Source organism: Nicotiana sylvestris, chromosome 3 (assembly GCF_000393655.2).
Source record: "Nicotiana sylvestris chromosome 3, ASM39365v2, whole genome shotgun sequence".
NCBI lineage: Eukaryota > Viridiplantae > Streptophyta > Magnoliopsida > Solanales > Solanaceae > Nicotiana > Nicotiana sylvestris.
This window is the reverse complement of record NC_091059.1, coordinates 153,970,335-153,995,009: the sequence shown is the minus strand read 5'-3', so window position 1 is coordinate 153,995,009 and position 24,675 is coordinate 153,970,335.

The following is a 24,675-nucleotide window of genomic DNA, read 5'->3' as shown; positions in this document are numbered from 1 at the left end:
TTGTGGCTCAACCCTAGTGTGGGTATTTGATGGATCTTTTGTTTTAAGGCTTAGACTTTATGTGTGGTTGATATTTGGTCTGATTTGTGTTTTTCATGTTGAATTAGTAGTTGCAATCACTATTTTGTGCCTTTTGGACTTAGGCTCTTCTTGAGAAAGAGAGATTGATTCTAGGAAAATCAGTCCAACAAAGAATGTGTATTCAAGAGATTGATAGCCCCAATTAAAGGGTTAAACCTAGAGATAGTAATACCCGACTTGAGCCTATATTGCTTGCACAATTTTGACACCCAATTGGTCTTGAGAAAGTCAATTAGGGAAAGGACACTCAAGCTACTAAGAGGTATAAAGTGAGTAGTTTCGTGCATTGGCTATATCGTAATCTCCAACATAACAACTTTGCCTTAGGCTTTAGAACCCGTCAAGTATTCACCTAGGAGAAAGCCACTCCCCTAGTGCCTCTTTAACTATTACCTTACAAACATTCATACTTAGTTTAATTTCACATATCATTAGCATAAAATTAGAAGTAACAAACAAACAAATATGATTAAAAGTGTAATTAAAAGCACTACACATTGCTAGCTTAGATAGGAATCCAATTCCCAATCATTCTAGCTCCCTGTGGATTCGATCCCGACCTTCTCGGGTAAAAGCTACATCGACCGTTGTCGTGCCCTATTTTTTTCCTCCTTCCATCGGAGAGAGGAGTTTTCGGGTTTCGACATTCATGGGGTGTAATGATTCATTTCCTCTTTGGAAATTGGGTATTTTGAAGAGTCGCCACCTAATGATTTAAGGTGCATTCGGACACCTATAGGGTTCAACTACACCTATGTTTGATAACCAGAGACAGGGTAAGGGCTTGAAATTATCCCAAGGGGAAGGTGTTAGGCACCCCTCAGGATCCACTAGTGTGGTTCCCGGCCAGATATTTTTTGTAAATTTATGCAATTAGCAAGTAATCAAATAAGGCTCAATTAAGAAGGGATTTAAGTTAAACACACAAATGCAAACAATTATTGAAAGGCCAAGGTTTTGGAAAAGAGTTATAAGCTAGTCATGCTTGTAAAAGTAAAGGGGTCCTAGGTTTATTTATAATATGGATCACTTCAATGCAATACCCGGTATGACACTCCTCAGAAGAGGGGATACCCATGGTATTAGTGCACCGGTCGTCATATCCATATCTACCCTTTCCCTCCCTGTGAAGGTATTAAAGCGCGGATTGGTCTCGACCTCTATTGCATGCACCCGTCCCATTCCTATCAGTCCCGGAGGAATTTAGGACTACTATTCCTATAAGAGGGAGGTTGTAGGCTGACACTTAGGTTTAAAGGTAAAAGTCTAAGGCGACATACAAAACACATAGGACTGCATTTAGAGGGGAAGCATATAAACAATTAGAAGGCTCATGTATACCTCCGCAAACAATGCATATAAATAGCATGACTTAAACACAGTTAAGGTCTGAAATTTTAAAAGATCTTAAAGCAGGGTGTTTGAGTTAGAACTAGATTCATTATATAACTCAGAAAAGAAGTCCGAATCAGGCCTGCCTGCTGGTTGTAGCATTTGGTAATTAACAAGGCAGTTCCTGTTTTATTCGAGTAATTACCTAAGGCTTGCCTAGGCGTAATAGTGATGTCATATGAACATGATATCTATGTTGATTGGGAATGCAGTAGAGCAGTGATTAATTTTAAACGGACAACTTGAGATCCAATAGGAATGCTTTCTAATGGTATTAATTTAAGACAATGTTAGAAAACTTATTAAAGAAGCGGCAGATTAATTAACTAATCCAATTCAGAATGACCACGTGAACTAAACGACTTCTCCAACTAATCTGGTTTTAAGTTCTAAAAGCATGATTTCTATTAGATCTATTTAGATCCTATATGTATGGTGTCTAAGTATTAAAAGCGGACTTTGGACTTATAGGCATGATTTCTAAGGGAAACGAATCTGGATGCATGCTGTAATGAAAATTGAACTTTAATTATTTTACACCCTATAGGCATGATATCTAATTATAAAGCTGATTTTAATCCTATCATGATTTCTAATTGTGTAAAAATAAAGCATGCAGAAGTTACTTAAAACCAGAGCAGATCTTATAGGCATGATATCTAACAGGCCATGTTTGGAATCAAAATAGACCCTATAGGCATGTTATCTACCCAATTTACCCACAACATGTAAATAACCACCCTTTTTCACTAATCACCCCATAACTGTTTACAAATTATTACAACGCAAATGATTGAATTACAAAATAAGTGTAGAATAAAGAAATTACAACAAAAGGAAGCCTGATCTTGACTTCCTCTCTAAGTTATATAATGAACCACTTCAATGCCAATATTTCTAAGCCTTTCTCATACCTGGGTGTGTTAAAGTTCCCTAAGGACCTCAAGGGATCCCGGGCAGTGCTCACACCCAGATTTGCATAACCAGATAGAATGAGTGCAGTATAGAAGGGCCAACCCTTATGTGTCCAAGTTCAGAGGGAGATCAAGGTTCCCAAGGCAAGGCTCACACAAGAGGGGCAGAACCTGGATTCTAAGAGTGTGGTGGGAGTGCAGAACACATGTTGAAAAAGATTTATTTAAAAAAGCTGGACTGATAGTCCATTTTTGAAAGCAATTAGTGACAGAGGTGACTGAAATCAGTTTGTAGTAGTAAAACTCAAAACTACACAGAATCAGTAGTCATTCAAAGGGGCAAGAGATTTTGGGAATACACTTGTCTGTAAACACATGACTCCAGCAGGGGTCTGGTTTGGACATGCACAACAATAGTTGATGCTGGCATGGCCAAAAACCAACCAAAAGAACACAAACACATAGAGATAATATGGGGGTTTGAGATTCATAGGACAGTAAGTACACAACAAGGGACTGACAGAGCATGCTTTAAAACACACATAGGGGATGCATTAAAGGGGAAGGGGAGACATTATAGCATGCTGGTAAAGTAACTTGAATGCAAAAATATAAGTAGAAGTAGGCAAGAATAAAAGAAATTGAAACAACTAAAGAAGCATGTTGTTGTTGGGGATTAAAACGTATCTAGGACATACTAGTGGAGAAGCAAAGTGCAGCAAGGAAAAGTAAGAAAAATTCCACAGTCTATCCTTGGCTTTCAGCCGACTAGACAAAGCAGTAGCACAAGTAGTAATAGAGAAAGAGCGAGTTTTGAGTGTAAGTGTGTGTTCTGAACTCAAATTGTTCGTGTTTGAAAAAAGAGAGGGTAGGGTATTTATAGTTTTGAAAACGAGTGAAGAATAGGGTAACCAGTAAAGTTTCCACTCAAACATGGAAATAACCACAATCAGAATCAATTAACACAAGTACTCCCCTTTAATCAAGGGATTACTGCTCAAACGGATACTAACATGGTTAATTAAGGAAAGAAATCAGTTTGAGACAGATTGCTTATTGCCATATGAGGGGGCAGTAAAAGTATGAAGTAAATAATTGAGTCTAAGTACAAAATATGCTTAGTTTTTGGGAAAAGGGTTCAGCGAGGTAAAATATCACAGTAATTAAAGGAGGGGAATCAATTAATTTTAAACAGATGAGTAAAAATTAGGGTTTATAAGGTACCCTTTGCAATCAATCGTAATATTGAGGAAATCAAGATCAATCAAGAAAGAAACATGATTCTGCACTTTACCATATAAATAGAGAACAAAAATATCAAACATGCAAGGCCAAACGCATTGGCAAAAGAAATAACTGGATACATACAAACATGCAGCAACAACAAGAGTAAGCTAAGGCTTAGTAGTCAACAAAGTTAAATAGTCAGGGCTCACACGTAGAGCCAAAATAAAGAAACCTGCCCAACAGGTAAGGAGAGTCAGAAACAAGTAAAGGTCTCACAGTAACAAGTGAGGAAAACCTTTTAAGAAATTAGGGCTTCAACAATAATCGAGTTTAAAATAAGGTAAGAACTCAGAATCAGATAATCCAAATAAGGACAAAGAACTTAATCGAACAAGTATACACTCAAACAAACAAGGACAGTTTCAAAGATCAGATAAGACCAAAAAAAAGACCTAGGGCTTTCAACACGCTGAATCAAGTAGAAGGAAAGCATAACCAAGTTGTTTGAACATAGTAAATCATAAACAACATTAAAGTTGGAGAAGATATCTTTTAAAAGATTTAAGAGAAAACCCTAATCGTTTAAAAATGAAGAGTCATTTTGAAAGAAAATCAGAGAACCTTCGAGAAAACACTTAAGAAGTTCATAATAAGCAGAGATCTAAGATATATCTGAAAGAGAATCAAAAGATCTTAAAGGTTAGGGTTTCAGATAACCAAGAAAAGGTGAGAAAGACCTTGAAAAGTTACCGATCTAGCCGGAAAGGTCAAGGATTTGTCTTGAACGGCCATGGATGACCGGAGAAACACCAGAGATAGAGGTTGAGTAAGGACTGGACCAGATATCTTCGAGATCTGTCCATAAAATCACACGAACGGGCCACCAGAAGATGTAGATGCCGGTATACATCTCAAACGGCCATGGGAGACCATGGATTAGGTGGGGATTGAGGTGGATTAGGGTGGAATTGGGTGGCAGTAGCTAGGATTTATGTGAGATGCAGAGAGAATTGAGAGGATAGGGATTCAAGGGCGGCGTGTGGTGAGAAATGAGTTAGGGTAAGGGGTCATTTGGTTACTCTCCTTTTGCCAAATATTCCTTGATATCATGAAACCAAGGCTTTCCGTCTGCTTCTTCTTCAACATGGACACAATAAGTCGGCTGATCATGGATCTTTACTGGAATGGGATCAATGAAATTCTTGTCTGGATGTTGTATCATAGACAACATGGTAGATAATGTATCGGCAAACTCATTCTGGACTTTGGGAACATGTTAGAACTCCGTCTTTGTGAACCTCTTTCTCAATTCCTGTACATGATGCAGATACGGGAGTATCTTGGTTGCCCATTCTTCTCGTACCTGATGTATATGTAAGTATGAATCTCTGATTACTAGCAGATCTTGAACGTTCATGTCAATGACCATTTTGAGTCCTAAGATGCAGGCTTCATACTCGACAATATTGTTGGTGCATGAGAACCTGAATTTGGCATACACCGGATAATGCTGACCGATTTCTGATACTAGGACTGCTCCTATGCTGACTCCTTTGAAATTTGTTGCTCCATTGAAAAACATTCTCCAACCGTCATAGGATTCTGCAATGTCTTCTCCTATGAATGATACCTCCTCATCAGGAAAGTACGTTTTTAGGGGTTTGTATTCTCCATCCACGGGATTCTAAGCGAGGAGGTCTGCCAGTGCTTGTCCCTTGATCGCTTTCTGAGTTACGTAGACAATGTCAAACTCACTTAACAAGATTTTCCACTTGTCTAGCTTGCCAGTGTGCATGGGCTTCTGAAAGATGTACTTCAAAGGATCCATCCTTGATATGAGATATGTAGTATAAGTACAAAAGTAATGCCTCAGCTTCTGAGCTACCCAAGTCAAAGCACAACAAGTGCGCTCCAATAGAGAATACCGGGCCTCGTACGGGGTGAACTTCTTGCTGAGATAATAGATGGCTTGTTCCTTCCTTCCCGTTTCATCATGCTGCCCCAAAATGCAGCCAAAAGCTCCATCTAATACTGCAAGGTAGAGTAGTAAGGGTCTACCTGGCTCGGGCGGGACTAAGACTGGTGGTGTTGATAGGTATTCCTCTATTCTATCGAAGGCCTTTTGGCAGTCATCAGTCCATTTGGTAGCGGCATCCTTGTTCAACATCGTAAAGATTGGCTCATAAATAACTGTAGACTGTGCTATGAATCAGCTGATGTAATTGATCCTTCCCAAGAAACTCATCACATCCTTCTTGTTCTTTGGCGGTGGCAATTTTTGAATGACTTTGACTTTTGATGGATCTAGTTCTATTCCTCGGTGACTCACAATAAACCCAAGTAATTTCTAAACCCGAATGCGCACTTGGCAGGATTCAGTTTCAGGTTGTACCTTCGCAATCTATTGAAGAACTTCCTTAGATCTTCCATGTGATCAGTGGTTTTCTTGGATTTGATGATAACATCATCTACATATACTTCTATCTTCTTGTGTATCATATCATGGAAAATGGTAGTCATGGCCCTCATGTAGGTGGCCCCTGTATTCTTCAGGCCGAACGACATCATCTTGTAATAGTACATTCCCCACAGCGTAATGAAAGCCGTTTTCTCAGCATCTTCTTCATCCATCTAGATTTGATGATAACCGGCAAAGCAATCTACAAATGACTGCAGCTCATGCTTAGCGCAATTGTCAATCAGGATGTGTATATTTGGCACAGGGAATTCGTCTTTTGGACTGACCCAATTGAGATCCCGATAGTCAACACAGACCCTAACCTTCCCGTCCTTCTTTGGCACTGGCACAATGTTGGCTAACTATGTTGGGTATTCTACTACCATGAGAACCTTAGCTTTGACCTGTTTGGTGAACTCTTCCTTGATTTTCAGACTCATATCAGGCTTGAACTTTTTGAGATTTTTCTTTATTGACGGACATGTTGTATCGGTCGACAGTTTGTGAGCCATGGTAGACGTACTCAGTCCAATCATGTCATCATACGACCAGGCGGATATGTCCTTATATTCCATTAGAAATTCTGTGCATTCTTTCTTTTCTGATGGTGATAGGTGAATGCTGATTCGTGTTTCCTTGACGTTTTCTTCGTCTCCCAGGTTAACAATTTTGGTCTCATCTAGGTTGGACTTAGGTTTGTTCTCAAAGTTCTCAACTTTTCTAACAATATCATCAGGTATGTCATCCTCCTCTAAATCAATGTCCATTTGTTGCATTGTCTCATTGCATGTCACAGTCATTAGTTCATCAAGATAAGTAATAGTAATGTTGTATAAGTAAAGTAATGAGAGAAAACGATAATGAGTGTTGATTTATAAGAAAAGTCAAAATGCTTTGATAAATTGCATAACTGTTTCAAACATTGAAGATCTTATTGCGGGTATTGAAAATGCGAAAAGAAAATCATTTAGTAAAAACAATGGATAATGCTTGTTTTAGCATTGCTACCCCAAGGCTCGTCGGGCTCTGGTTGTCCTGATAGTCCAGTTATTGAGATGTACACCTCTGCTTACAGCCTGTATGGAAGGGCCTTCCCCCTCCTCCTCGAGAACAACACAACAGTCCATGTCGTTGTTCTCTAAGAATAAGTTATTCACTGCTGCTAGTGCTTCTTCTTCATCTGACCCATAAACAATGTCGGCCTATTGGAAAGTTTGCTCCAGATGTGGTATTGGCTTCTCCAGTGGATAGTAAGGACCGTGCCATGGCAGCGACCAATTGTTTAATTCTTCCCAGGTATATTCATATCCCAGACCGAAAGTAGTGCTATGTTTCTTGAGTTTTATGGGCTTAGTAATTCCTTGGAGGTTCTTGCCGAGCCCCTTGATAGGTTCGTACCCACTTCAATTCAGTATATTCTCGATTTTGTTATTCCACCATTTGTCTTTGTTAATAGCATTGACCTGTTTGATGTGGGGGTAAGTCTCTCCACCCAGCTTCCTTCTTCCCTCGATCACAGGAATGGTTTGACGACTGTATATACGGTTGCTACCGTCGCCATGAATGATCATTTCCTGGTGATTCCATTCGAATTTTACTGCCTGATGCAATGTTGATGCTACGGCCTCAACGACATGAATCTATGGCCATCCCAGCAGTAAGTTGTAAGATGCTGGCATGTCTATCACCTGGAAATCGACATCGAACCATGTTGGTCCCATTTGTAAGCATAGAACAATACCATCGATGGTGGACCTCTAAGAACCATCGAAGGCTTTCATACTGATTGTTCCATCTTTTATCTCGTGCAGTCCTTTACCCAGTTTCTTGAGCATTACCAACGGACAAATGTTGAGACTGGAACCTCCATCAATCAGGATTGTGGTGATGAAATAGTCTTTGCATTGTACGGTGATGTGCAGTGCTTTGTTGTGCCCCAACCCTTCAAGTGGAAGCTCGTCCTCATGAAAGGTAATCTTATGGCTCTCCAACACTTGTCCTACCATGTTAGCCATTTCCCCCGCCCGTGATGTTGCTTGGTACATATGCTTCATTCAGCACCTTTAACAGATCATTCTTGTGTGCCTCAGAATTCTGCAGCAAAAAGAGAATGGATATTCTTGCTGGCATCTTGTTTAATTGGTCGATGACCGAATACACCTGTATTTTCCTCCAGAGGTCGTCTGGTCCTATCTCAATGATGGGTGGCCGATTGGAGGCCTGCTTTCTAGACTTAGCTAGATGTTCGGGGGTATAGACTATACCAGTTCTTGTCATACCCTATGCTGTAACAGTCTCTTCGAACCTGACCTTTCCTTTTCTTCTCGCCTCGGCTGTATAGTCCTAGGGTACATCCTTTGTATGGAATGGTGTCATGGTCGACATTGCCACTGGGATTGGTGTGGATATCCTCACTCCGAACGGAGCATATGCCTTGGGTGGTAGAACTGCAACCTCAAATGGTACGGGTGCATTTGCCGGAGACACGAATTTAATCTCAATTGGTGTTGGTGCCTTTGCGGATGACGTTGTTTCAAACTCAAGTGGTATAGACATATTTACCTCTGCATCCTCAGACGGTTGAATCTAGACTATGATTGGGTGGAGAGTAATTATTGGCTTCTTTGGGTCATCACCTTCTGTGATCAACCCGATTGATCCCTCGGGATCCCAGTCATCTGCTATTTCAATCATGTGGATACCTCCACCCTTATGGTCTGGCAGAGGGTTGTTGCGAACATTTGGAGCGGGTTCCTTTGCCACAATAATCTTGTTATCAATTAAAGACTGGATCTTGTCTTTCAAGGAACGACATTTATCAATGATGTGCTCTTTCATGCCAGAGTGGTTTGCACAGGATTTGTTTGGGTTAACCCACTGGGAAGGATTTTCAGGGGTTGCAGCAGGGATGGGGGTGACATAACTAGCAGCTTTGAGTCTCTCATATAGTTGGCCAATGGGTTCAGCAATGGCTATTTTTTGTTTTGGAGGTCTGTGATCAAAATTGGGTCGAGGTCTAGGGAAGTTTTGGCGTGTAAGAGGTGATTGATAGTGGGATGGTTGAGCATTATAGGTTTGGTAGATATGCGTGGGTTGGGAGTATCTGGGTGAGGTAGGTTGATGTATAGGAGGTGGAGGTCATTGATAAGTTGGTGGTGAATCTTGGTATGAGGGTGATGGTGCTTGGTAATTTGGAGTTGGCTGGTATGTGAGTGGAGGTGATGGATAAGTTTGGTATTTGAGGGGAGATTTGGTCCTTTGTGCAACCATCACGGCCCCTACATCCTTTTTCTTGGACACACCACCAGATTGTAAGGCCCTATTTGTACCTTGCAAGGCCTCGAAGTTTGTAACCATACTGCTCTTGATACCTTCTTCAATTTTCTCACCCAGTTTGATAATGTTGGAGAATTTGTGGTTCTTAATCATCATCAGCCGTCCATAATACTGCGGGTCCTAAGATCGGACAAAGAACTTGTTCATTTGTTCCTCTTCTAAGGCAGGTCTGACCTTAGCAGCTTCATACCTCCAGCGAGTAGCATACTCACGAAACGTCTGTGTGGGCTTCTTCTTTCGATTCTTAATATAGAACACGTCTGGTGCATTCTCTGTATTAAACCTGAACTTGTCCATAAAGTCAGATGCCATGCCCACCCAGTTTGACCACTTCTTCGGATCTTGGCTGATGTACCAAGACAACGCATATCCTTTCAAACTCCTCATGAATAGCTTCATGCGGATTCTTTCATCTTTCCCTATTCCAACTAGCTTGTCGTAGTATGTACTCAGATGGACCCTTGGATCACCCGTACCATCAAAGATTTCGCACTTAGGAGGTTTGTACCCCTCGGTCAGTTCGACATCGAGATGTATGCAAAGATCCTCATAGTTCAGCCCCTCGATTCCTTTACTTCCCTCAATGCCTTAAATCCGGCTAGTCAATTTCTTAAGCTCCTCGGCCAGGTTCCTGATAAGGAGATCCTTTTCATCAGACTCAGGTGTGCTGGAGATAGGTTGGGTGGAGTGTAGCATGGTCTCCACGTAGATAGTATTGTTATGGTGGCCTGTGTGTGGGTGTGAAAATGGTCATTTGTGGAGTTTTGAGGTTCTGGGATGAGTAGTGGAGTATTGTTTGGGATATGGCAGGTGTTGCATTGGGTCTTTGGTAGAGCATTGTGATGGTGAGGAGCGAGATGATTCTGTTGCTTTGGGACATTTTGAGGAGGTATAAGGTTTTGAGTGTTGGAGAAATTGATATCTTGGGTGCTGAGGGAAAATGACAGGCTTGCCAGATTCCGAACCTGATCAAGATCTTCTTGAAATTTCAGTAGCTTCTGTTCGAGTTGTGACACATTCTCATTAGGAACCTAGGTACCATGGCCATTAGTGGCCTCTACTCGTTCAGTTGGATTCTCTTTCCTGACGTTGTTAAAATCTTCCATGTTGCTTTTGTTCTTGTTTTACGGGACTAAGAGGAAGAGTGGGTGGAGGGCCCCTAGATCTCGTGGAACAAGATGATGATGCCAGAGTGCATGAACTAACCTTTGGGTATGGGAATAATTAAAACAAAACAAAGAATAAAATAAAAAAAGGTAACCAAGTTCGTGAGGATCATAAAAAGTATTGCAATATTTAACACACATAGTGCGGGAATGTAAATCGTGTCCTAATTTAGGGACCTCTTTGTGCCCGAGGTAAGCCTAACGACAAATTGGTTCGGAGAACTTAGGTAGCTAAATGCCTTATTTTATTGATAAAAAATAAGACGAATCCAAAATCGACACTAAATAAACAAGAAATAAAAGTCACTAATGGCCATTGACCTTATTACATTTATAAAGCGAAAAGATAAACTCCTATCTACTTGGTCCCAAAAGGACCTTCCCCAGATTCGGCATCCTTGGCTCCGTCAAACAGCTTCCCCAACTCGCGAAGTCCCAACAATAGGTATGCTCTGGCAAAATGTACGCCTTCAGTCCCTTCAGCATTTTTTCAACCTTCGACCCTCTTAAGAAATTTTCTCTCTAGTTCTACTATGCCTCGCCCCAAGTATCCTAGCCACTTGTTGGGACTGACAGCCATATCCTTCCATTACTCAATCAACTTCTAGTTAGACTCTTGTATCTTGCGGTGTTCCCTTTCGTACTCACGGATCCTTTTGCGTAGCTGGTTGTACTTGACCTGCACCTTGGCCTTTTCATCTATAATTCGGTGACCTCGAGCAAACCCTGGATGGCCCAGACCATCATGATTGTCTTCCAACCAACCTGAGTAGAAAGGAGCACAACCAACATGATACCTGTCTGGCTCGATGGTATCTCTCCCCATTATGATCTTGCAGTGCCACATATGCTAAGCTTGGCACTTGTAGGGACTATCATCATTTTGGAAGTTAGCTAAAAAATGGCTCATCTTGTCGACCCTGGGTATAACTTGCTTCCTACCAGCTTGCCTTATAACTCGGAGAGGGACGTAAGGGTAGGTTCCTCTTAGACCAATTAAAATTAGGAAAGGTGCGTCTCTAGTTCGGGCGATGAACTCCTTGGTCGGAAACCGTTCGAACATCCACTGGACTTGTTCTTCGGTCAGCTTGTCAAATAGCTCAACTCACCCTTTGGCATTCTCAGGCTGAGCAAACATATTGGGGATGTAATTCATTCACTTTGGAGGATGGAAAGCGATGTGATCATCCCAATCTCTTCGCTGAATCTCTTGGCAGTATTCGCCCTTCTGGAGATGTTCCATGAGGCAGAGTTGAAGTAATAAATTGTAGCTTTCAAAGTGTTTTGCTCCTCGTTGACACTTATATAAGGCTCAGTATATGTCTACAATGATCATGGGAACGATGCTGAATGGCTGCCCACCAATCCCCTCCATTAGGGTCTTAGTTACCATAGCTTGGTATGGATTCTCCCTTTATTCATCGGAAACACGATCAGCCCCAGGAAATAAAACTTGAAGACGAAAACCCTTTGATGGATGTGCCCCAAGGATGTGATGGCAAACTCGTTAGGGTAGGTACGGTAGGATTTGCTGTGACCTTACCTTTCATACAAGTAGTCAAAAGGGATGTATGACTCCTTCAATCCTTTCAATTCTGTATTCTTCTTCAAACCCATCATTTTGAGGAAACCCCTACCTTTGCGATTCTCGAGCATTAACAAACTCGGAGTTTCCCATACAAGAACGGCCAATCCTCATATCTCCTCTAGTGTGGCAGCTTCTATGATCATGTTGTTAGGTTGGATCTCTAGGAGAGATAGTAGATTTCCCAGATATTTGCGGACGAGAGTTTGGTCACTAGAGGGTAAATCTCTCCACCAGCTTAGCAATCTTGGGTGGACATTGGTGACCATGCCGAATCTGGGCACTTCGTGCCTCATATTTCTGCAAGACAGATAAGGTTATGCCCTTACCCCCACCAGACTCGACTATGTAATACCAACAATTAGTATGAAGTATTTAGTTCTCCAAATAAATGCACAGAACGTGATGATGTCCGTTTGGGTTCAGGGAAACCTAGTGGACTTTGGACAAGGCTATCTTAAAGGATCATTATGTGGACAACATAACTGACCCGGCTAGGTTTGACCATGATACATGCACAATTTGAACAGAGTAAGGTTTCTATGGGGTTTTAGACTGGTACCTTTGAGCGGACAACTCAAGGGGGAAGACACGGAACTGTTGACTGCACCGCTGATCGACTAGTTTTACTGCAAATATGTCTTTCCAAATTTAAGGGGTAATGATATAGGAAGAGTGCAACCGCTCATTAAAGTGATAAATACATCAGTTTTATAATTTAAAGTAGCAATAAAGGAAGGAAACAAAGAAGACATGTCAGTTTTGTTCTTGAAAAGGGAAATTAAATGCCAAAAGGAATTTAAACAAGTAATTGCACATAGAGAGGTACAAATTCACAAGAACAATCTGAAATGATAAAAGCCTAAATATCCCCAGCAGAGTCGACATGCTGTCGCGCCTCATTTTTTTCCTCCTTCCGTCGGAGAGAAGAGTTTTCAGGTTTCGACATTCATGGGGTGTAATGACTCATTTCCTCTTTGGGAAATGGGTATTTTGAAGAGTCGTCACCTGATGATTTTAAGTGCATTAGGACACCTATAGAGTTCAACTGCAACTATGTTTGATTACTAGAGACAGGGTAAGGGCTTGAAATTATCCCAAGGGGAATGTGTTAGGAACCCCTCAGGATCCACTAGTGTGGTTTCCGACCAGAGAGTTTTTTGTGAATTTGTGCAATTAGCAAGTAATCAAATAAGGCTCAATTAAGAGGGGATTTTAGTTAAACACACAAATGCAAACAATTATTGAAAGGGCAAGGTTTTGGATAAGAGTTATAAGCTAGTCATGCTTGTAAAAGTAAAGGGGTCCTAGGGTTATTTATAATATGAATCACTTAAATGCAATACAAGGTAAGACACTTCTTAGAAGAGGGGATACACACGGTATTAGCGCACCGGTCATCATATCCATATCTACCCTTTCCCACCCCGTGAAGGTATTAAAGCACGAATTTGTCTCGACCTCTATTGCATGTTGTTACCCATCCCATTCCTATCAGTCCCGGAGGAATTTAGGACTACTATTCCTATAAGAGGGAGGTTGTAGGGTGACACTTAGGTTTAAAGGTAAAAGTCTAAGGTGACATACAAAACACATAGGGCTGCATATAGAGGGGAAACATGTAAACAATTAGAAGGCTCATGTGTACCTCCGCAAACAATGCATATAAATAACATGACATAAACACAGTTAAGGTCTGAAATTTTAAAAGATCCTAAAGCAGGTGTGTTTGAGTTAGAACCAGATTCATTATATAACTCAGAAAAGAAGTCTGAATCAGGCCTGCCTGTTGGTTGTAGCATTTGGTAATTAATAAGGCAGTTCCAGTTTTATTCAAGTAATTACCTAAGGCTTGCCTAGGCGTAATAGTGATGTCCTATGAGCATGATATCTATGTTGATTGGGAATGCAGTAGAGCAGTGATTAATTTTAAATGGACAACTTGAGATCCTATAGACATGCTTTCTAATGGTATTAATTTAAGATAGTGTTAGAAAACTTATTAAAGAAGTGGCAGATTAATTAACTAATCCAATTCAGAATAACCACGTGAACTAAACGGCTTCTCCAACTAAACTAGTTTTAAGTTCTAAAATCATGATTTCTATTAGAGCTATTTAGATAATATAGCCATGGTGTCTAAGTATTAAAAGCGGACTTTGGACTTATAAGCATGATTTCTAAGGGAAACGAATCTGGATGCATGCTGTAATGAAATTTGAACTTTAATTATTTTACACCCTATAGGCATGATATCTAATTATAAAGTTGATTTTAATCTTATCATGATTTCTAATTGTGTGAAAATAAAGCATGCAAAATTTACATATAACCAAAGTAGATCCTATAGGCATGATATCTAACAGGCCATGTTTGGAATCAAAATAGACCCTATAGGCATGTTATCTACCCAATTTACCCACAACATGCAACTACCCACCCTTTTTCACTAATCACCCCATAAATGTTTACAAATTATTACAGCCCAAATGATTGAATTACAAATGAAGTGTAGAATAAAGAAATTACAACCAAAGGAAGCCTGATCTTGGCTTCCTCTCTGAGTTATGTAATGAACCACTTCAATGAAAATATTTCTAAGCCTTTCTCATACATGGGTATGTAAAAGTTCCCTAAGGACCTCAAGGGATCGTAGGCAGTGCTCACACCCAGATTTGCATAAGCAGACAAAATGAGTGCAGTATGGAAAGGCCAACTCTTATGTGTCCAAGTTCAGAGGGAGCTCAAGGGTCCCAAGGCAAGGCTCACACAAGAGAGGCAGAACCTAGATTCTAAGAATGTGGTGGGAGTGCAGAACACATGTTGAAAAAGCTGGATTGATAGTCCATTTTTGAAAGCAATTAGTGACAGAGGTGACTGAAATTAGTTTGTAGTAGAGAAACTCAAAACTACACAGAATCAGTAGTCATTCAAAGGGGTAAGGGATTTTGGGAATACACTTGTCTGGAAGCACATGACCCCAGCAGAGGTCTGGTTTGGACATGCACGGCAATAGCTGATACTGGCATGGCCACAAACCTGCCAAAAGAACACAAACACATAAAGGGGATATGGGGGTTTGGGATTCATAGGACAGTAAGTACACAACAAGTGGCTGACAGAGCATACTTTAAAACACACATGGGGGAATGCATTAAAGGGGAAGGGGAGACATTATAGCATGCCAGTAAAGTAACTTGACTGCAGAAATATAAGCAAAAGTAGGCAAGAGTAAAAGAAACTGAAACAACTAAAGAAGCATGTTGTTGTTGGGGCTTAAAAATTAACTAGGACATACCAGTAGAGAAGCAACGTGCAGCAAGGAAAAGTAACCAAGATTCCACAGTCTAGCCTTGGCTTTCAGCCGACTAGACAAAGCAATAGCACAAATAGTAATAGAGAAAGAGCAAGTTTTGAGTGTAAGTGTGTGTTCTGAACTCAAATTGTTCTTGTTTGAAAGAAGAGATGGTAGGGTATTTATAGTTTTAAAAACGAGTGAAGAATAAGGTAATCAGTAAAGTTTCCACTCAAACGTGGAAATAACCACAATCAGAATCAATTAACATAAGTACTCCCCTTTAATCAAGGGATTACTGCTCAAACGGATACTAACATGGTTAATTAAGGAAAGAAATCAGTATGAGACAGATTGATTATTGCCATATGAGGGGGCAGTAAAAGTATGAAGTAAATAATTGAGTCTAAGTACAAAATAGGCTTAGTTTTTGGGAAAAGGGTTCAACGAGGTAAAATATCACAGTAATTAAAGGAGGGGAATCAATTAATTTTGAACAAATGATTAAAAATTAGGGTTTATAAGGGAACCCTTTGCAATCAATTGTAATATTGAGGAAATCAAGATCGATCAAGAAAGAAACATGATTCTGCACTTTGCCATATAAATAGAGAACAAAAATATCAGACATGCAAGTCCAAACACATTGGCAAAAGAAATAACTAGATACATACAATTATGCAACAATAACAAGAGTAAGCTAAGGCTCAGTAGTCAACAAAGTCAAATAGTCAGGGCTCGCACGTAGAGCCTAAATGAAGAAACCAACCCAACAGGTAAGAAGAGTCAGAAACAAGTAAAGGTCTCACAGTAATAAGTGAGGAAAACCCTTTAAGAAATTAGGGCTTCAACAATAGTCGAGTTTAAAAGATGGTAAGAACTCAGAATCAAATAAGCCAAACAAGGGCAAAGAACTTAATTGAGCAAGTATACACTCAAACAAATAATGACAGTTTCAGAGATCGGATAAGACCAGAAATAAAGACCTAGGATTTTTAACACGCTGAATCAAGTAGAAGGAAAGAATCACCAAGTCATTTGAACATAGTAAAATCATAAACAACATTAAAATTGGAGAAGAGATCTTTTAAAATATTTAAGAGAAAACCCTAATCGTTGAAAATAAAGAGTAATTTTGAAAGAAAATCGGAGAACCTTCGAGAAAACACTTAAGAAGTTTATAATAAGCACAGATCTAAGATAGATCTAAAATAGAATCAAAATATATTAAAGGTTAGGGTTTCAGAGAACCCAGAAAAGGTGAGAAAGACCTTGAAAAGTTACCGATCTAGCCGGAAAGATCAAGGAACTGTCTTGAACGGCCATGGATGGCCGGAGAAAGACCAGAGATAGAGGTTGAGCAAGGACTGGACCAGATCTCTTCAAGCTTTGTCCATGAATTCACACGAACGGGCCACCAGAAGATGTAGGGGGCCTGTATACATCTCAAACGGCCATGGGAGACCATGGATTAGGTGGGGATTGAGGTGAATTAGGTTGGAATTGGGTGGCGGCATCTAGGGTTTATGTGAGTTTGCAGAGAGAATTGAGAGGAGAGGGATTCAAAGGCAGCGGGTGGTGAGAAATGAGTTAGGGTAAGGGGTTGTTTGGGTTTAATTATGGAAGGGTGAATGGGGACCGTTGATCTAAATGATCAACAGTCCAAATTAAACGGGGTAGGTAGGGATCCGGGCTTGGGTTGGGTTTAATTGAAATTGGGTCGGGGAAATTGGGTTTGATTTGGGGTTAAATTGAAAGCCAATTTGGGCTAAAATTTAAATAGCCACTTTTTCCTTTTTAATTTATAAAAAATAGTAAATAGCTTCTGAAAATATATTAAAAATACTAAAATGATTTATAATACATAATTAACAATTTAAAAATACCAGACTCAATTTTATGAATATAAGACACCATTAAACCTTAAAATGACTAGTATTGCAATTATATGCAATTAGCTTTAAAAAATACTAAATAAAATTGTAAAAATTACCTTAGCCATATTTTGGCATAAATATAAAGATCCAATAGATGAATCATCAAAAATAATAATTTTGGACATAACTATTGGGATTTTATGGATGAAAAAGGGAAATAAATCGATTTAAGACCTTTTAAAAAAAATTATGGAAAAATAATAAAACATTTGGACATGCTTATGTATGCATTTATATGCTATTTTGAAAGTATTTTACATATTGCAAATATATATGGAAAATTGGGTATACACAGGTGTTCCTCTTTACCCAGGAAGGATGAAAGAGTTGTCGGGTAAAGACATGATGGCCAATTTTGATCGAACGAAATGGTTTGAAGAAGATTTAGGCCGCACCCTAGCTTTTGAGCTGCCTACCTATCCCTGATTTTATAGGAATTATGCCGTATGTAGTTCAGGATCCGTCGGCAGAGTATGCCGATGGAGACTTTTCGAGAACGGACGCAATATCCAGGGTAGGGTGAGTGACAAGTTTACGGGGGATGATTAAGGCTTGATATGGATGTGGGGACTAGAGTGGATCGCTCCTACCGAGATGGCCATTTCTCACTGGTTTACCTGCAATAAAACAATACAAGCGTATTCTGTGCATAAATTTAAACATGATGTAAATTCCCGTTAGACTATGAGTGTTGTCTTTGGACGGTTAGGATAATGTCTTTAGACCATGACGTCCTGGGCCATGAAGCGTATGATGAAGGATTTGCAGGCCATGAAATGATTCTCTCGGGCTATGAGTATGATGCCTTCGAACCATGATGCCTTCGAATAATGATATGCAAAAGATCGAAAGAGATCCTCAAGCCATGACATGGTGTTCTCGGGCTATAAAGATGTGCCTATGAACGATGACGCCTTCGGATGATTTGGCGATATTTCAGCCTATGAAAGATGCAGTAGTATGATGCGGACAAGACAGAACTTAGTCTTGCGAATTGAAGGGCAGAGCTTCGCCCATAAGAGAAACGAAATAAATGATGCTTGAGATAGTGCTTAGTGTCAAAGAAAATTGGAGGCAGAGCTTAGCCTCGAAAGGCAAAATGATATCCTTATGCAAAGATGCGAATACAGATGGAGGTAGAGATTAACCTCGGAAGGCAGAATGGTAGCCTTATGCAAGATACAGAAGGAGACATTGTTTAGTCTTGGAAGGCAGAGTAGTAGCCTTATGCAATGCAAATGCAGATAGAGACAACGTATAGTCTCGGAAGGCAGAATCGTAGCCTTATGTAAGAATGCAGATGGAGACAACGTTTAGTCTCGGAAGGTAAAAAGTTAGCCTTATGCAGATCAGAAGGTAGAATAGTAGCCATATGAAAGAATGCAGATGGAGACATCGTTTAGTCTCGGAAGGCAGAAAGTTAGCCTTATGCAAGAATGCAGATGGAGACAGCGTTTAGTCTCAGAAGGCATAAAGTTAGCCTTATGCAGATCAGAATGTAGAACAGTAGCCTTATGCAAGAATGCAGATGGAGACATCGTTTAGTCTTGGAAGGCAGAAAGGTAGCCTTATGCAAGAATGCAGATGGAGACAGTGTTTAATATCAGAAGGCAGAAAGTTAGCCTTATGCAGATCAGAAGGTAGAATAGTAGCCTTAAGCAAGAATGCGTATGGAGACATCGTTTAGTCTCGAAAGGCATAATGGTAGCCTTATGCAAAACAAAATAACGAATGATAGTATAGTTTTCTTAGCTGATAGCATATTGCAATATTGTGATTATTGAGAGCATTATGACAGACGGAACATCACTGGTGTGTACGGATATCAAATGTTGGTAAGTGAAACGGTTCTGAGAGTTGTATTCCTATATAATGTTTGTCCCATGGGTGTATAGTATGTTTGATGATTTTCTCAATCCTAGTGCCTGCATCCAAAGAAAAATTGTGAGTTTTGTAAGGGGGAAGGTCAGTTCGTATCCCCCCTGGATTTTCTTGACTTGCTCAACTTTGATCTGGTGATACTGTCTGTATCATTGGGGTAAAATTGCTAAACAAAGCAGTTTCGATAATAAACATGCATGATTTTGTAAAAGTATGACATAAGTGTATAATTAAAAATAGTTTTTAGATGAACCAACGACTGTGACGTGGTTTGGGACATTGCAACCTCTCTTGCTACGGAATTTTGAGGGTCCTCTATAAAATTCTACCCCAGTTTAATAGGTTGATGCTTCTGACTATTGCTTGCACGACGATCGGCTAAAATTACTTCGGAATTTTGACGATCCTCCTCAAAATTCTGCCACAGTTTCCAATTGCGGTGGAAAATGAATTTTTTGTTGAATTGTGACTGAACCCATAGGGCTGCCTACGCATCCCCTCTTAAACAGGAATCAGGTCAGGCGTAATTAAGGGAAGCATAAAAATTATACATAATAATTCTTGACTGCATCCGAATTATTCGGCTTTGACCAGACTTCTCCATCCATTTCTGCAAGTATGAGGGCTCCTCCTGTCAGAACCCGGTGAACCATGTATGGATCCTGCCAGTTGGGAGAGAACTTCCCTTTGGCTTTGTCTTTATGCGAAAAAAATTTCTTTAATACCAACTGCCCCGGTGTAAACTGTCTTAGCTTGACTCTTTTGTTGAAGGCTCTGGACATTCTGTTCTAATAGAGTTGACCATGGCAAATTGCATTCATTCTCTTTCTGTCTATAAGATCTAGTTTCATAACTACTTTTTACCCACTCCGCATCGTCGAGTTCAGCTTCTTGTATGATCTTTAGGGAAGGAATTTCTACCTCAATAGGAATGACAGCCTCTGTACCATAAACTAGCATATAGGGGGTTGTCTCGATTGATGTGCGGACTGTGGTGCGATACCCCAATAGAGCAAATGACAACTTCTCGTGCCATAGTTTATGATTTTCTATCATTTTCCTCAATATCTTCTTGATATTCTTGTTGGCAGCTTCTACAGCTCCATTCATTTAAGGTATGTAGGCTGTGGAATTCTTGTGTCTGATCTTGAAAGTTTCGCACATAGCTTTCATCAAGTCGTTGTTGAGGTTGGAGCCATTATCAGTAATGATTGACTCTGGAATCCCGAATCGACAAATAATGCGGTCGCGGACAAAGTCTGCCACGACTTTCTTAGTCACTGCTCTGTAAGATGCTGCTTCTACCCACTTGGTGAAATAGTCTATGGCTACCAGGATAAACCTGTGTCCATTGGAAGTGGCATGCTCGATTGGTCCAATAACGTCTATCCCCTAAATGGCGAACGACCATGGTGAGCTTATTGCATTAAGCTTATTTGGAGGTACCTTTATCATGTCTGCATATATCTGACAGCGGTGGGATTTTCGGACATACTGGATGTAGTGTGTTTACATGGTCATCCAAAAGTAACCAGCCCGAAGTATCTTTTTTGCTAGGACAAAACCGTTCATATGTGGACCGCAGGTCCCAGCATGAATTTCCTGTAGTATCCTAGATGCTTCCTTCATGTCAACACATCTTAATAGTCCCAAATCGGGAGTCCTCCTATATAGGATTCCTCCTCTGTGAAAGAAGTTGTTGGATAATCTCCGAAGTGTGCGTTTCTGATTAGGATTTGCAAGCTCTAGGTACTCTCCTTTTGCCAAATATTCATTGATATCATGAAACCAAGGCTTTCCGTCTGCTTCTTCTACAACATGGGCACAATAAGTTGGCAGATCATGGATCTTTACTGGAATGGGATCAATGAAATTCTTGTCTAGATGTTGTATCATAGATGACAGGGTAGCCAATGTATCAACAAACTCATTCTGGACTCTAGGAACATGTTGGAACTCCGTCTTCGTTAACCTCTTTCTCAATTCCTGTACATGATGCAGATACAGGAGTATCTTGGAGTTCTTGGTTGCCCATTCTTCTCGTACCTGATGTATACGTAAGTATGAATCTCCAATTACTAGCAGCTCTTGAACGTTCTTGTCAATGGCCATTTTGAGTCCTAAGATGCAGGATTCATACTCAACCATATTGTTAGTGCATGAGAATCTGAGTTTGGCGCACACCGGATAATGCTGACCGATTTCTGATACTAGGATTGCTCCTATGCTGACTCCTTTGAAATTTGCTGCTCCATTGAAAAACATTCTCCAACCGTCATAGGATTCTGCAATGTCTTCTCCTATGAATGGTACCTCCTCATCAGGAAAGTACGTTTTCAGGGGTTTGTATTCTCCATCCACGGAATTCTCAGCGAGGTGGTCTGCCAGTGCTTGTCCCTTGACCGCTTTTTGAGTTATGTAGACAATGTCAAACTCACTCAACAGGATTTTCCACTTGTCTAGCTTGCCAGTAGGCATGGGCTTCTGAAAGATGTACTTCAAAGGATCCATCCTTGATATGAGATATATAGTATAGGCACAAAAGTAATGCCTCAGCTTCTGAGCTACCCAAGTCAAAACACAACAAGTGCGCTCCAATAGAGAATACCAGGCCTCGTACGGGGTGAACTTCCTACTAAGATAATAGATGGCTTGTTCCTTCCTCCCCGTTTCATCATGCTGCCCCAGAACGCAGCCAAAAGCTCCATCCAACATTGCAAGGTAGAGTAGTAAGGGTTTACCTAGCTCGGGCAGTACTAAGACTGGTGGTGTTGATAGGTATTCCTTGATTCTGTCGAAGGCCATTTGGCCGTCATCAGTCCATTTGGTAGCGGCGTCATTCTTCAACATCTTAAAGATTGGATCACAAATAACTGTAGACTGTGCTATGAATCGGCTGATGTACTTGAGCCTTCCCAAGAAACTCATCACATCCTTCTTGTTCTTTGGCGGTGGTAATTCTTGAATGACTTTGACTTTTGATGGATCTAGTTCTATTCCTCGATGACTCACAATAAACCCAAGCAATTTCCCAGTAGGAACCCCAAGTGCGCACTTGGCAGGATTCAGTTTCAGGTTGTACCTTCACAATCTATTGAAGGACTTCCATGTGATCAGTGGCTTTCTTGGATTTGATGATAACATCATCTACATATACTTCTATCTCCTTGTGTATCATATCATGAAAAAGGATAGTCATGGCCCTCATGTAGGTGGCCCCTACATTCTTCAGGCCGAACGACATCATCTTGTAACAGTACATTCCTCACGGCATAATGAAAGCCATTTTATCACCATCTTCTTCATCCATCCAGATTTGATGATAACCAACAAAGAAATTTACAAATGACTGCAGCTTATGCTTAGTATAATTGTCAATCAGGATGTGTATATTTGGCAAAGGGAATTCATCTTTTGGATTGGCCTTGTTAAGATCCCGGTAGTCGACAGAGACCCTGACCTTCCCGTCCTTCTTTGGCACTGGTACGATGTTGGCTAACCATGTCGGGTATTCTACTACCCTGAGAACCTTAGCTTTGACCTGCTTGGTGACATTTTCCTTTATTTTCAGACTCATATCAGGCTTGAACTTTCTGAGCTTTTGCTTTATCGATGGACATGTTGGATCGGTCGGCAGTTTGTGAGCCATGGTAGACGTACTCAGTCCAATCATGTCATCATACGACCAGGCGAATATGTCCTTATATTCCTTTAGAAATTCTGTGTATTCTTTTTCTTCTGATGGTGATAGGTGAAGGCTGATTCGTGTTTCCTTGACGTTTTCTTCGTCTCCCAGGTTAATAATTTCGGTCTCATCCAGGTTGAACTTAGGTATGTTCTCAAAGTTCTCAACTTCTCTAACAATCTCATTAGGTATTTCATCCTCCTCTGAATCAATGTCCGTTTGTTATATTGTCTCATTGCATGTCACAGTCATTGGTTCATCAAGATAAGTAATAGTAATGTCGTATAAGTAAAGTAATGAGAGAAAACGATAATGAGTGTTAATTTATAAGAAAAGTCAAAATGCTTTGATAAATTGCATAACTGTTTCGAACATTGAAGATCTTATTGCGGGTATTGAAAATGCAAAAAGAAAATTATTTAGTAAAAACAATGGATAATGCTTGTTTTAGCCTTGCTACACCAAGGCTCGTCGGGATCTGGTTGTCTTGATGGTCCAGTTATTGAGATGTACACCTCTGCTTACAACATGGATGGAAGGGCCTTCCCCCCTCCTCGAGAACAATACAACAGTCCATGTCGTTATCCTCTAGGAATAAGTTCTTCACCACTGCTAGTGCTTCTTCTTCATCTGACCCATAAACAATGTCGGTCTGTTGGAAAGTTTGCTCCAGATGCAGTATTGGCTTCTCCAGTAGCTAGTAAGGACCGCGCCATGGCGGCGACCAATTGTTGAATTCTTCCCAGGTATATTCATATCCCAGACCGAAAGTAGTGCCATATTTCTTGAGTTTTATGGGCTTAGCAATTCCTTGGAGGTTCTTGCCGAGCCCTTGCCAGGTTTATACCCACTCCAATTCAGTATATTCTCGATTTTGTTATCCCACCATTTGTCTTTGTTAATAGCATTGACCCGTTCTATGTGGTGGTAAGTCTCTCCACCCAGCTTCCTTCTTCCCTCGATCGCAGTAATGGTTTGATGACTGTATATAGGGTTTCTACTATTGCCCTGATTGATCACTTCCTGGTGATTCCATTTGAATTTTACTGCCTGATGCAGTGTTGATGCTACGACCCTAATGACATGAATCCATGGTCGTCCTAGCAGTAAGTTGTAAGATGTCGGCACGTCTATCACCTGGAAATTGACATCGAACCATGTTGGTCCCATTTGTAAGCATAAAACAATCTCACCGATGGTGGACCTCTGAGAACCATCAAAGGCTTTCACACTGATTGCTCCATCTTTTATCTCGTGCAGTCCTTTACCCAGTTTCTTGAGCGTTACCAATAGACAAATGTTGAGACTGGAACCTCCATCAATGAGGATTCTCGTGATGAAATAGTCTTTGCATTGTACGGTGATGTGTAGTGCTTTATTGTGCTCCAACCCTTCAGGTGGCAGCTCATCCTCATGAAAGGTGATCTTATGGCTCTCCAACACTTGTCCTTCCATGTTAGCCATTTCCCTGCCCGTGATGTTGCTTGGTACATATGTTTCACTCAGCACCTTTAACAGAGCATTCTTGTGTGCCTCAGAATTCTGCAGCAAAGAGAGAATGTATATTCTTGCTGACATCTTGTTTAATTGTCGATGACCGAATACGCCTATATTTTCCTCCAGAGGTCTTCTGGTCCTATCTCAATGATGGGTGGACGATTGGAGGCCTGCTTGCTAGACTCAGCTAGATGTTTGGGGGTATAGACTCTACCAGTTCT